The sequence below is a fragment of the Mobula hypostoma genome, chromosome 8, assembly GCF_963921235.1.
Source record: "Mobula hypostoma chromosome 8, sMobHyp1.1, whole genome shotgun sequence".
Taxonomy (NCBI): domain Eukaryota; kingdom Metazoa; phylum Chordata; class Chondrichthyes; order Myliobatiformes; family Myliobatidae; genus Mobula; species Mobula hypostoma.
Window position 1 is genome coordinate 34981533 of NC_086104.1, and position 15149 is coordinate 34996681.

The following is a 15149-nucleotide window of genomic DNA, read 5'->3' on the forward strand; positions in this document are numbered from 1 at the left end:
CATTTTATCAGTCTTCTCAGACCTAATGTAGAAGGAGGTACCTTTTCTGTTATTGACCATCTTTTCCCCAACTGAATGTTACCCAATACAAACCTCCAAATACCCTCACAAACCCCACACTGCTTGGTAAAATGTTTCACTGGCACTAAAATGCAAAGCCTTTGCCTATTTTAGACTCCTTGCACTAAAGCTTTGTCACTCTCTGGTGACTCCAGCTGCATTAATGTGCATCTTTGGCGTATCCTGATAAGTACTGAATCAGCTCATGTTTGCCATCCTCTTTCTCACTTATATTATTGGGTCAGGAAACCTAAAGATGTGTTAATGCAGTGGCTGTGTTTAAAAAGTCATGAACTGATATTTTCCACTTACTTCAAGCTTCCTCTGTGTTACTGGACAACTGTCCATCCATCATCCCTCACTAAGCCATTCTTCAGACAGCAACTCCAGAAATGAAAAATCCAGCCCATGCATCAACACTGGAGTAGTTCACTGTTGGTTTTTACAGAAGAGGATGGTTCTGCTACCATTGGAGCCTGCGATCTACATTTCAGTGGTGTTTTTTCGGGCTGATTGAGTGATCTGGCACTTTGCTGTCTCTGAGGGTGTTCGATGAGGTTTGAGCAAACTATATAGCCTCGGGTCCAAGAAATCTGGGTACAGAGCATGAGCCTATAATCAATTCACTGATTAAAGTGCTGAGGAAGATTGAAATCGTCGGGGCAAGTGGGTATTCAGTGGTGTCTACCAGCCTCTTGTTCTCTGCTGCCAGAGGAAGGTGTCGGTGAGTGACGTTCTCTCCGTCCCCCTTGTTCGCTGCTCCTGAAGGAAGGTTCCTGCATCCGAATGGTCCCTCTCTCCCTCGATGCTTTCAGAGGATGGTGCCGGAATTCTGGGTCTTGGGCAAGCTTTCATCAACACAGCTTGTGGATTGGCCTTGGTAGTTCACGTTACGATCCGCTTCTGGTCTCTCACTGCTCTTTTTACGGCTATCTTGGGCGATTTTGAATTAGGGTGGCCTACCGATAACAAACACTGACCTGAACTAAATATGACTGGACTGGTTCAATTTTGTGTTTTATATTCTGTGTTTTTCATTTTATTTATTTATTTTTTGTTGCTGTTTGCATGTGTGTTTTGAGGATGGGGGGGGTTGATGTTTTTATTTGAACCATGGTTTTCTTTGTTTTGTGGCTGTCTGTGGGAAAGACGAATCTCAGGGTTGTATACTGCATACATGCCTTGATAATAAATGTACTTTGAATCTTGAATAGAGAATATTGAGAGGGAGGGAATTAGCAGCATAACCTCACAAAGGACTGAGGTAGAGGAGGGGCCAAAAATGGTGTACATAGATTTAAAAAATCAGTGGAAGGATTCAAACAGAGATGAGGAACTATGATTTCACCCAGCTGGTGGTTGGGATCAGGAACCCTGCTTGGAAGGGGAGGAAAACCCACAACACATAAAATATACTGGGTTGTGTCCTTAGAGAGCTGTAACCTACAGGGCTATAGGCATAGTATTGGAAACTGGGATTAGGTTGAGCTGACTTTTCTTTCAAATGACAAATGAGGGTCAAATGGCCACACCCTGTAAATTTAAAGCGATTATGTATTAGTGAAATCTATTACATATCACAAATTAAATGGAATGTTTTACTCATGATATCTTAGAAATATTAATTAGTGCAATACAGTTTATCAGATATAATGAATAGACTGTTTTGTCTCTAACCTGAGATCTTTCTTTCTCATTTACAATCTATGTAGTAGATATTATTTAAATAGTGAGCTAATTCTATTAAGTGCTGTTAATCTAGAATAAATTGGCTTTGGTATTGTTTCATTTAATTATTTAAAAATTGTGTTAATACTTTGCGATGATGAATAAATGAAATTCAAAACATGAACATTGCATATGATCTTTTATTAAAGCTGATCAAATATGCTACTAACTTGATGTTGCAGTGTTTGCCGAGCTTGGCAATTACCTTGCAGAGGTTCCATCACCAGTGAAGGTGACATCCTCAGTGTGCAGCTCTTTGTGTTTCTCTCTGGGAGTGCTCACATTTATATAGACCAATCATTTGCTTGCCTTGGTCCTGATTGGTTACCCTTTCCTTTGACATTTGAATTTCATTGGCTCACGTTTCTTTGGCAATTAGGGGTTCGTAGTTCGTTTCAATATGTTTCTTAACAGAGTTATCAGAAGAGAACCGCGATTCTAAAAATTCTCGTACCCACTTTGTGTTTGCCTGTGCCAGAACCTCCATGGTGTCCCAGTTACAGTGGTGTCCCTCTCGGTCTTCGTGTACTAAGATCAGTGGCAGTGGATCATGTCTCCGTACCGCCAGTTTGTGTTCCCATAAATGAGATGCTGTTATTGTTACTATCTTCAAGAAAGTCGGCTAATTCAGCAAAAGAGAGTCTCTCTATTGTCTCAAATGAGGAAAATCATTGCCATGCGCCTCTTCATTCACATCTTCTTGGTAGCCAAAGAGCTACTCCTTGAATCACACTGTGGGTTATCTCCATCTGGAGGTATAGATATGATCTTCAGTGTGCATTTGACCTCAACAGAAATTCAGGGAGCAGCACCTCCCACCCATGTGGCTTTTTTGACAAAGTCAGAGTGTTTTCCAAAGTCAGTGTGCAGGGTCCTTCTCAAGTTGCGGCGCATTTGGGACTTTGGGAAGATGGCGCCAGCAAACAATGCGACCAAAGGGTTCATCTTTCAGAAAGTTCACGAAACTACTTTTTTCACTTCTTTTACTACTTCTTTCAAATATAATCTACTACTATTAGAGCCTGTGATCTACATTTTGATGGTGTGTTTTCAGCCAATTAAGCGATCTGGTGCTTCCCCCTCTCTGAGGGAGCTTGGTGAAGATTTAAGCAAAATTTGTGGCCTGGAGACGATCCCACAATCGACTCCATTTGGAAGACTGAAAATCAGCAAGTACAAGAATGGAAGGCAAGTGGGTGTTCAGCGCGTTCTGCCCGGGTTTGATCTCTTGCTCTCTCTCTCTCTCCTTCTCGCTCACCACGGCTGGAGGAAGGAGTCTGCATGTGACCAGTCTTTCTCTCGCTCCTGCTCACTGCTCCCAGAGGAAGGTGCCTGTGTTTAATTGGACTCTGTCTCGCTTGATGCTGCCAGAGTATGGTGCCCGAGTCTTGCATCTTGGGCAAGGTTTAATTGACGTGGTTTGTGGATTGGACTCTGTAGTTCACGTTTTGATGTGTTTCTGATCACTCCTGTAATGTCGGCTATACCAAGCGATATTGATCAGGGTGGACTGGCTCTGCGGTAAACAATGCAGCACTAGATGGAACTGAACTGTGTTGAACTGAATGTCTCTGGACTGTTTTGATGATTTTGTGGTTTGATGTTTTATATTCTGTGTTCTACCCTCTTTTTTTTGCCGTTTGTGTGATTTGTTCTTTATTTTGCATGTTGAGTAAATGGATTTTGAATCTTGAATTTTTGAATTCATGGTTGTACACAAACTATGATTCTAACAAAGGTCTACAATAGGTTAAATTTTCTGGGAGGTTGTAACCTAAGTTTAGGTGGATGTTTCCAAAGCTGGAGAATTCTGGTTCTGATGAGAGTGTGATTAGGCCAGGGCCTTTTCTTTTGCTTATAGCAGAGAAAGTTGGCAAGGTATTTAAAGAGTCTATGAATTTTTTTTTTGTGTGCCATACTCTGCCAGAGCCTTGGCGACCACTTTTTTCAAGTGGTTGTCTTAGAGGAAAGATTCTGTGAGTGGTCCCCCTTGTCCTTCTCACAGCGAGGCCGAGTTGCGAGCTTGACACTCAACCCGGCACAGATGGAAAGTGTGCCTGGGAGCAGCCCAATGGGATTCAAGCTCAGGAACCTTCGCTCTGGAGTCCAGCGCTGATATCACTGCGCCACCAGCCGGGGTATGAAATTACAAGGGCATTTTAAGAGTAAACAAAAAGGCTTCATCTCTCTTAGAAGAGAAGTTGGTAATTTAGGGCAAAAAACTTGTTTTCAGTTCTGTCAAGATCATCTGTGATCCGTACTCCCTATGGCTAACACTGTTAGGAGAACAAAGAGAGGCCATTAAGCTTTTCATGTCTGCTGAAAGAAAAATTTTAAAGAACTCCTCAAATATGTCCTTGATTTCTTATTACATCTTCATACAGGCCAGCCTTGTCGTTACACCAGACCAACCAAAGTTGAAAAGGCCATTATCAACTGGAAAAACAAGGCCTGGAAGCAGATGGTAGCTTCAATTCATCCTGAGAGATTTCCTTAGTGGTAGAAGACCTTCCCAAACATTGCTGTTGTTCCTACGGCTATCTTTACTATTCCCTTTTCTCAGTTCCCTCGTGTCTGTCGCAGCTATTCCCAGGATGAGGCTTTCTTTTCCAGGACATCAGAGATGTTCTCCTTCACAGAACTGGGTTTCCCTTCCTCCTTCATTAATGCTGCCTCACCCTCATCTCCTCCATCTCATGGACACTGGATGCTGAAAGCTGTTCATGGAGTTATGCATTGGATTGGTTTTGGGTTATTGATTTCAAGCTTTATCTAGAAGAATGTAGATGATCATCATATAATTTTTAAATTATATTGGAAATTGATACAATTAATTAATTTTAATTAAACTCAATTCATTTAAATTTAGCTGTGTTTATTGAATTCCTTCCATTCGAAACTGGGTTTTATATTGGTTTTGAGTTTGTCCAGGGAGAAAAACTACGTGCATATTCTTTCATTTCATAGTCATTGCACAATAGTAATTGTATTCAGCCCTGTTCTCCTTCCACTCTTAAGGTAGAATCATGTACAAGGTCCTCCCGTCCCAGATATCTTTCCCTGCTGCTGTTGCCTGGATAACATCCTTGTCTCTTTTATACTTGCCATTGATGAAAGGATTGATACCCTTCTACAACAGTCATGACCAAAGACATCACACCTTTTTTCAACCACTCCAATTCTTTACTATATTGTTGATTCCGGTTTTGAATTAAAATCCAGTTGAATAATGTGGTCTGGAAGACACTTGTATCAAGAAGCTTGTCACCAATGTCCTGGCCCCATGGTTGTTCCTTGCCCTTGGTTAGAATCTGGGCTATGCTGCTTATCAGCTAACATTTAAAAAAAAGGAATATGGATGTGGGTTGCATAAATTGGTGACCTGTAAACACACATCAGAGGCTGTGCTGTTTCTGAGAGTCTAAATGCTTCTTGTTTACCAGATTCAGAGCAGTAATCTTAACTGGGAATCATGCATGTCAACCCGAAACAACTACAAGCAGGCCTCTTCAAAATCAGATAAGTTCTTTTTAATGCACTTGTTTATAAACCAATGGGACAATTATTCCTCTCTTATCTGACATTGATTGGAATCACTGTAGAACATCTGAGTTGGACACCTCCCATACATGGGAGGCCCCGTGTAACTAAAACCTGGAGTGATGCTCTGCCTGATGTAACTGTGACTGAGGTAGCAGATGGGAGTTAATGTTGATAGTCAAAACATTCTTCCTGGAGTCTATGTAAAATAAAAGGATTTTTTAACTGGTCTAATTCAATGCTTTGCATTCCAGTCTCCTGTAAATTGACCTATATGCCCAACTGAGACTTTGGTGTGCTGATAAACTGTGAAGCAGATGTAATGCCTGTGTCAGAGAATTTTTTTCATGGAAATTGAGGATCTCATCATCATGGATGATGGATTTTAAATATAACCTTCTCAGGCTTTGCCCATACAAAATAGTTTTGCTGTATTCGCATCTACTGAGAGATTCGTTTTGCCCTAATAAAGCATCTGTAAAATAAGATAACTATAGATAAGGCAGCTTACAATAATTATAGAATGTCAGCATTTCAGCAGAAAGCACTCCTGCATGCAAAAGGTCTCTGAATACACCATTGTGGAATCTACTTTTTAATGTAATACTGAGGGAGTGTCATGTTTTCAGAGATTGTTATGTCAATGAGAGATTCAACTGAGGCGCCAACTGCTCACACAGGTGATTACTGGAGACATTTGAAGATGAACAGGAGTTATTCCATTATTTAATCTATACAAATAACACTAATTAGTTGAATTTGGTACTTGATCTAGCTGTGCGCAAATTTGTACCCTCATGCTTCTTGGTTAAATAATTAAAACGATACTTCAGAATTAATATAAATCACTTCAGGATATCCTAACTTCATAATAAGGCAAGGCCAATGGGAAAAATTCAGTAAAACTACACTAAAGAAAATGGATATAAACTTGGAAATTGTGTAACTGAGGATATGGGGAAAGAGTGGGATGAAGGCAGTAATTGGAGAGGTGTTTCAGAGAATGAGCTCTGCATTATATAGTGCCTTTTGTGCTGTAAGAGTCTGATAACTATTAAAGTTCTTTCCTTAAAAATTATTAATGTATCTAAAGATGAATCTTTTTTGTTGAATACTGCACAAAATTATTACTTATTCAATTTAATGAAATGTATTAAAAAAGACACCAAAAACAGCAGAAGGTTTCTGAACGACGTGTTTAATTTTTAGCTCATACAAGCAGATTCAATTTGTACGCACTTCATGAGCTTTGAAAGGCAAAGAGTGTGATGGAAAAGCTTGCACTGGGATTTTCTCAGCCAGTGCCATGATGGGTAGGAAGTGAAGCACACTTCATTGTCTCTGTGCTAGCAGATGGACTGCCTGTTTTGCTGGGGAAAAAATCTAGTGGGTTTCATAATGGATTGATGATCAACTGACAGGATATTGTCTAACTGGGATGAAAGCGATTCTTGATAACTTTGGCTTTCATGATACTGAGCTCGAGTAATTGTGGCATATTCTGGAAAGGCAGTGTTAGTCATGTAGATTCATGTTATCACAGAGAGTTGATGAAGCTGTGCCTGTGACTGCAATTGTTTACTTTCCAAGTATTTACCCAAATCTTTCTTTTAATAGTCACTATTTTTCATTTTCTCCTACTTGCCTTTCAAAACCTTTCGGAATTTGTGACTTGTGTTTCTCTGGGTGGGATAATCATACTTTATATCCGCAAAGCTTGTTATAACTGCCTCCTTCCTTAAATCTCATCCATCATGCTTGGCTTTGTATTCAGCCCTGACAATATGAAAAAGCATTTACCCTAAGCCTTCCTTGCCTTTTGCTGTCAATGATTCTCCTTTAACTTTGGGTGGAAATATAACAATGTGACATTTAAGAGTCTCCAATAGACAGATGGATAATAGAAAAATGGAGAGCTATGTGGGAGGGAAGGGTTAGATTGATCTTGGAGTAGTTAAAAGGCTGAAGGACCAGAGCTGTACTCTTCTATCTTGGATGTTCTTTGCATTCAATTGAAGACCCATACTGTGACTTTGGCTGTTGTCATCAGCAGCATCTTAAATAGGGCAAGGGCAGGAAAACAAAGCATTTCTTGGAGATGGACTGACTTTAGATAAATAGGAATGGGAACATCCAGATGTAGATGCAGTACCATAAAGCCTGGATGATGCAGCTGCATGTGGAGAACAGAAGAAGATAGTCATTTGCTCCAAAGGTAACTGCAGTGCTACAAGGGAACTGGACTAGGCATAAACGTCGAGCTTCAATGTCATGTATTCTGTGGCAGTGTATTTTTTTTTCCATTTTGGTAACATTAGAGATGCTGTTGTGTCAAAAACTGCCCATGAAATAGCCTGAATATTTGTTCTCTAAGTATGCCTAAATAACCATGATTAACTTAAAATCAATAAATCGAATTACAGCAGGACATTCAGGACCAGATAGAAAACTGTTAATGGTTAAATGAAATTCATTATTGGTGAGATTGTAGAGTCACACCTGAAATAGATAATTTAACCTTGAGATCTTATTTTTGTCATGCATGACATGCTGATAAAACTCCACAATTAGGTTTTGGATGTAGTTATTGTTTGATATGTTAGTGTAATTGTGCACATACAATTTTTTTTTTAAAAAAGATTTACCTGTTTGCTTAGTAAGCCACAATGCCAAGACGAAGATTAATTGCTTGTCAAGAAATGCAATGTGGCTTAATCTGGCAACAGTTATTACACATTATATACACATTCCATAAAGTATGCATCTTTGTGATTTCCTGTAAATCTCTATAAAAAGATGCAAGAGGACCTTGGGTTATTTGGATAAAACCACATAATTGAATTTCTCAATGCCACCACATTTCTTTAAAAGAAAGATAAATTGTACATAGTAATGAAATGTTTTTTTTTAAAGGGAAAATAATTTTGGTATTCTGCCCAGCAGGAATTCTCAATGACAAATCTCGGGGGACTAACAGAAAGTCCAAGACTTAACCATCTGTTTAGCTTGTTGAGCTGACCATTTACCCTGTGGCAAATTATCCCTGAGAAAACTGCTAGCAAACTCCATACAGCAAAGGTCAACCTCAAAGAGCCCTGCAATGCATTCCCTAAGGATTGTTTCCCTGCCAAGTTTTTGTATTTATTTATAAACAATACACTTAAAAAAAACTTGCTGTAAACTTGTGCTGTTTTGGTGAGGGGTGGGGGATCATGGAAATATTGACTAATTAATGTAATTGTTGCAACAAACTGTTTCAAGCTGTGGATTGCTGAGAACTTCCTTCCTGCAATTCTTGATCTGATACATTCAGGTTTTGTAACATAACTCAAAAGATGCTCGGAATGCACAAGTTTTTGATTAGAGCCAACCCAGAATTAACTTTATTTAGCAAAGGTTGATTAATATATTATATATATATTAATGTCAGAATGTCAGTTTAGGATTTAAGTGTTTTTTTAAGTTCTACAGTCCATCAATTCTCAATGTCATCAGCACCAGAAATTCATTCTGGTGTTAACAACAGAAAATCTTTTGTATTGTATTGCTTTGCACTTTATGGTAATAAAAGGATATAGCTAAGAGACTTTCAGTGTAAGTAAGATGTCCATCTTCAAAAACGTATGTAAGATTCAATTATGGAATTAATAAGATTTTAAGATTTAGTTTAGATTTAGTTTGGATAAGAAAGCTCACCAATGCCTTTACTTCTGCAAGAGGCTGAAGAATTTTGGCGTGTCCCCATTGACCCTTAATGATTTTTACCCATGCACCATAGGAAGCATCCTATCTTGAGGTATCATGGCTTGGTCTGACAATTACTCTGCACGTGATTTCAAGAAACTGCAGAGTTGTGGACACAGCACAGCATATCACGGAAAAGGCAGTGATCGTGTGGATAGTCAGAGGCTTTTTCCTACGGCTGAAATGACTAACACGAGTGGGCACAGTTTTAAGGAGCTTGGAAGCAGGTACAGAGGAGATGTCAGGGGTAAGTTTTTTATGCAGAGAGTGGCGAGTGCATGGAATGTGCTGCCGGCAACAGTGGTGGACGCGGATACGATAGGGTCTTTTAAGAGACTCCTGGATAGGTACATGGAGCCCAGAAAAATAGAGGGCAATGGGTAACCTTTGGTAATTTCTAAAGTAAGTACAAGTTCAGCACAGCATTGTGGGCCGAAGGGCCTGTATTGTGCTGTAGGTTTTCTATTCTAAACCAGCCTCCCGTGAGTGAACTGTGTCTATAATTCTCACTGTCTCAGTAAAGCAGCCAGTGTAATTAGAGACCACAACCACCCTATACATTCTTCCTTCCTAACTCTTCCAGAAGATACCAAAGCTTAAAGACACATACCACCTTCTGCCCCACTGTCATAAGAAAATTCAATGGTTCTCTAGTACAATAAGATGGAGGCGGCCTTACCATCTACCTTGTTATGATCTTGCACCTTGTTGTTCACCTGTACAGCACATTCTCCGTTGCTGTTGCACTTAATTCTGTGTTGCTATTGTTTTAGCTTGTTCAATCTTAATGTCCTGTGCAATGATTTAACCTGTATGAACAGTATTAAGACAGGCTTTTCACTGTATCTTAATACATGTAACAATAATAAACTAATACCAATAATTCTGGACTGCTAACTCAAATTATCTGTAAAGAGACAAACAAGAAAGCTTTACAGAGACCTTGGTAATAACTCTGATAATGTATTTTGTCACCGGTACGATCAGTCTGGAATGGACAAGGTTTTTTCATTATTAACACTTATTAGTTTAATTGTAAACTTTGTGGTCAGATTATTTGTGTGTTATTTTCAAAGTCTATTTGCTGGTATCAATCTAATGATCAAAAGCATTTTTATTGTTTTAGTATGCTACTCCAATGTAGAAAAAAGTCATTAAAAATTATTGACCTAAAAGTTAATTCTGTTCTTCTCTTCACAAGTACTGCTTGATCTGCAAATTTCTTTTAGTTACCCAAGTACTGATTTCTTTAAACAGATTTAAAATAGTTTACTATCAATGGAAGTTTTATGGAATTGATTTGAAGTGGGTTATTGATTAGGAATGAAGTAAATGTGGGTTTAGTGCAACAGAGCCTTGTTAAATAAGAGAGAAAAATATCCACTTAGCAATATTGCACTGGCAGCTTATTTGTTAGTGCTTAAGTGATTGGTGTATTGAAAGACATCTCCCCAGATGGCATTTGTAAAATTGACTGGTCAAAATGGTAGATCTTAGAGCTGTGATATAGAATGTTTATTTTTCCAGTTTAATAACACATGATTTGGCATGAAGCTCTCCAAGACAAGGACTGTTCTCGTATTGCATACTAGGCACCAATACCATGCTTTTTCCCCAGCTTTAGAAACATTTCCTGTTCTCACATCAGCTATCCTATTCAGAGTTTCCTCTTAAACCTTTATTGTTCCATATTTCTAAGCAAGTATTACAACAGATTGGTTAGAGAGCAATTAAAATATCATGTAATTTTGGTCACTCTCAGTACAGGAAGAGAGTAGCAGCAATAAAGAGAGTGCAGATGAGATCCACAAAGATGTTGCCTGGAACGGAGGGCTATAGTTATTTGTAAGATGAGATTGGATGGGCTCGGTTTATTCCCACTGGAATGTCGGAGACTGAAGGATATCTGTACAGGTTTATAACATTATGAGGAGCAAAGGCAAGATAGATGGTCAGAATCATTTTCCTGCAGCAGGAGAACTTCGAACTAAAGGGCATAGGTTTAAGGTGAATAAGGGGCATTTCTCACAACAAGGGAGTGAATATCTGGGCTGAGCAGCTAGAAGAGGTGATGGATGTAAAACATTTATAAGGCATTTGGACAGGTACTTGGAAAGGAAAAGCATAGAGGGATACAAACAAACAGCATTAGTATAGACTGACATCATACTTGGTATGGATGAATTAGGTTGAAAGGCTTGGTTCCATTATTCTGTGTTTCCGTGAGAGGGCACACTGTATGTTTCTCCTGCCAGCTGACTCATTGGGTGTGTACTTGCCCATGGTAGATCAGCTCATGGCAGCTTTCTTGCTGAAACTGGCTGAGATCACATCGGTGCATCATTGTTTACTGAAGATGAATGTCATTGAGTGGTGGGGCCAGAACAAGCCCTACAACAACTGTCAAGAATAATTTGATTCAGACATTTCCTAGCTTAGACAACTGACTAAACTATAACAAAAAATATTCCTTATTTTTACACTTCATAAATATACACTTACGAAGTTATGTAACTTTAACACTGAAAAAATGTTAATTAAATTACAAAGTATTCAATTAACCAAGAAACTAGGCCACACACACAAAATGCTGGAGGATCTTAGCCTGCCAGGCAGCATCTATGGTAAAATGTACAGTCGACATTTTGGCCTGAACTTTTGACTGTACTTTTTTCTATAGATGCTGCCTGGCCTGCTGAGTTCCTCCAGCATCTTTTGTGTATTGCTCAGGTTTCCAGCATCTGCTGATTTTTCTCTTGTTTGTGTCAAGAAACTAGGCTTATTGTCTTAATTTTAAGGTGTTGAAAGGAGTGTACAGGGATGCCAGAGGCAGGTTTTCACACAGGGAGTGGTAGGTGTGTGGAACAAGCTGCCAGAGCTGAGGGTAGAAGCAGATACATTAGGGGTACATAAGAGACTCTTAGTAGGCAAATAGATGAAAGAACAATGGAAGACTATGTGGGAGGGAAGGGTTAGATTGATCTCTGAGTCAGTTAAAAGGTCAGCACAACATCTTGGCATCTTGGGCTGAATGGCCTGTACTGTGCTGTAGTGTCTGTGATATAAATAAATTACTTACAACTTAAGATAGGTAAGTTTAGAGAACTTAATAGGTAATATATATTTCTAGTAGATAATTTATTCTAATAATGATTAAATAATAAAAGGGGGAATTATAGCACTGAATAGTCTGTAGATTAAAGATTTATGAAACTCAAATCTTATCTGATCAATATAGTATACTGTAAATTTTATATATTATCTATGCTTATTCTTTGAGGGTGACGGGAACAAAGCTGATTAAACAATTATTAAAGCAAAAAGTGGAAATAGAATATTTAAAACAAAGAATGGGTTTGTTAATAGAAAGGTGCTTCTTAAGGAAATGTCCCTTCTTTCCTTCATGAACCAGAGCATTTAAAAAACATATTCCTGAACGCAGTTATAAATATGTATACAGCAAGTTGCCACAAACTGCAGGTGATAAGTAGTTGTTGGAGGGATAATTAACGGCCAGAACACTGGCTGCTGAACCCCAATTGACATTACAATTGATAATGAATGCTTAATACATTGCATGGGCCTTTCTGCTTCGTGTTTTCATGGTGGTATTGATGCCTGTGCTACAGTAATGGATAGCGACATAAAATGTGCTGTCTGACATTAACAACAGTAAAAATGCAATAGGAATCATACCATAATAAATGCATTGGTGACGAAGAATAGGGCTTTCATTTTCTTCAAATACAATATACAACAATGGCTCCAAAATTAAACTTAATTATTGATTCTGACTATACTGTATCACAGTATTTCAGTATTAATCAGTTCACAATTAATTCATCAATTTCCTATTGCTTTCTAGTGCACTATTATTTCCTGCAGATAATTACATGTAGATTACAGTACTGTATATATTATGTAGCTTGAGTGCCCAAGACTTTTGCACAGTACAGTATTTGTCAACATGGAGCAGAGAGAGAGATTGTAAACCTGGCAAGGAGCAAAGGATGTTGAGGATGCCAAGAGTGGAGTGCCATGGAAGGGGCATGGGACAGGTGGCAGAGAAAGAGTGCCAGGGCAGGGATGGTGTGGCTGCAGACACCTGAGCTCATTTGATACCAAACAACCGGTTTATTGTTCAGTAGAGAATGTCTCTCCAGTGCTTCCCGCTCACTCCCCTCTCCCTTCCCCTTTGCCCAACCATGATTCCACTTTCCTGTCCCCTCCCTACTCTCAGTTCACTCAGTCCGCAGTAGAGACACATATCAGAATTAGATTTATCGTCACTCACATATGTCAGGAAATTTGTGTTTGTTTTGTGGCAGCAGTACAGTATAATACATAAAATTACTACAGTACTGTGCAAAAGTCTTAAGCACCCTGGCTATATATACTGTATATATGCCTAACACTTTAGCATGGTACTGTAGGTAATGGGATTTAGAGTACAAAATTAGATATCCCACATTTCTGGAAAAGGAAGTATTAGGCAATGTGATGCACACTTAACCCACATCCATTGACTGCAATAGGAGCAGCTTGCCCGCTTTTTGCTGATGAGTACCCAGCCTACACCTAGCTCACTGCTGAGGGTACTGTGAAAAGGATGGGTCTACTGTCTTACTAACATTGAAAACCTGGAAAACAACACAGGGTGGCACACTAGTGGAAGAAGTGGCATCACATGTCTGAATGGTCTGTCACTGTCTCAGGAGAGAATCAGAACAGAGAGCTGTGGTATTCAATGTGAGTAGCTAAATAGAGTTCAATCACCTTATGCAAAGAATGAATCTTGTAATCCTGCCTCTTGGAGCAACCTCATATTTCTCATTTCCCATTTTCCTTCAATCACCTGTCAACAATCTTTGTCTTATGGACCTTCAATGTACTTTGCTACCACCCCTTCAAAAAGCTTACTTTGATTTGATGTGCCCTTTGTTCATTCTGCCCGTGATGACTACAAGACAAAGTCGACTAATATCTAGCAGCAACCGGTTTGTGTGGCAACCAGCTTGTGCAGAATCCTCCAAGATTGCAGCAACAAATTCACCAGCACCATCATGCTGCACCCTATGCACTACTGCAATGTGTAGCAACAATGGAAATTTGTAAATCTAAAGCAACTCGGCAGCAATGAAGTAGTAACCGTTCCATTCAATCACAGTGATTGGTAGCTGTCCTGTAGGTGAATGTGTTTTCAGCCACATGAGGTTAGGAGAGGACATTGGTCCAAAATGGCATTGAAATATCGAATCTGTACTGCAAGTCAGCTGATAAACTGATCCACCTGGATGACACACTTCTACCTGGAGTGCTATCACCAGGACTGCCACTGCAAAATCCTCTACATCTCCCTGTAGGATTAGCAGACCAATGTCCTCTTCCTAGCCAACATTCCCAGCCTCGTGTTCTGCTGACTCAGATGGGCAGGCAACATCATTCATGTGCCCAGCTTCTCAAAATGTTTACGCAATTTTGAACACCCAGTGTGCCAAGAGATTACAAAGTGAGTAGAAAAAGCACTTATTGGATATTCTCAAACAAAACCCATTGATTTTTCAGAGTTCCTAGGCCACAAATACAGAATGGAGAAGTAGTACTTATGGTGGCATTGAGAACTTAAGGTCCCATGTTGGTGTGCATGGAAGTCCACGTAAATGATAGAGATCTAATTACCAACCTGTCAAACATATCTCACAAGATTAAGGTGGACTGTGTGGGTTCCCACACTTAGAGCAGTTACTATGTCAGTTATCATAGAAATGGAGTGGAGTCAAGTTGTCCTTAACTCTTGAGATACTGCCAGAGAGAGGACAGCAGAAGTTAGTACAGAACGATTGAAATCTATTTTGATCACCAAACAAGCCCTTTGTCCTAGTCTACCCGTACTGACCATGGAGCCTTCCTGAGCTACTCCTGTGTTCCTGCATTTGGCACATATCCCCTTCAAAATTTTCCTATTCATGAAGCTGTCTAAATGGTCATTTGAACATCTCGAGCACTTCCATTTACCCACCAACCTCTGTGAAAATCCTGCCTCTTAAATGTTGCCCCTCTTGCCTTAAACCTATGCC

The 15149-nt window shown here is 39.4% G+C and overlaps 1 protein-coding gene across 1 annotated transcript in view; it reads left to right on the forward strand.

Moving 5' to 3' along the window:
• Positions 1-15149, forward strand: part of epas1b (endothelial PAS domain protein 1b) — a 124425-nt gene that overhangs the window by 20562 nt on the left and 88714 nt on the right. The gene's annotated exons all lie outside the window — the stretch shown is intronic.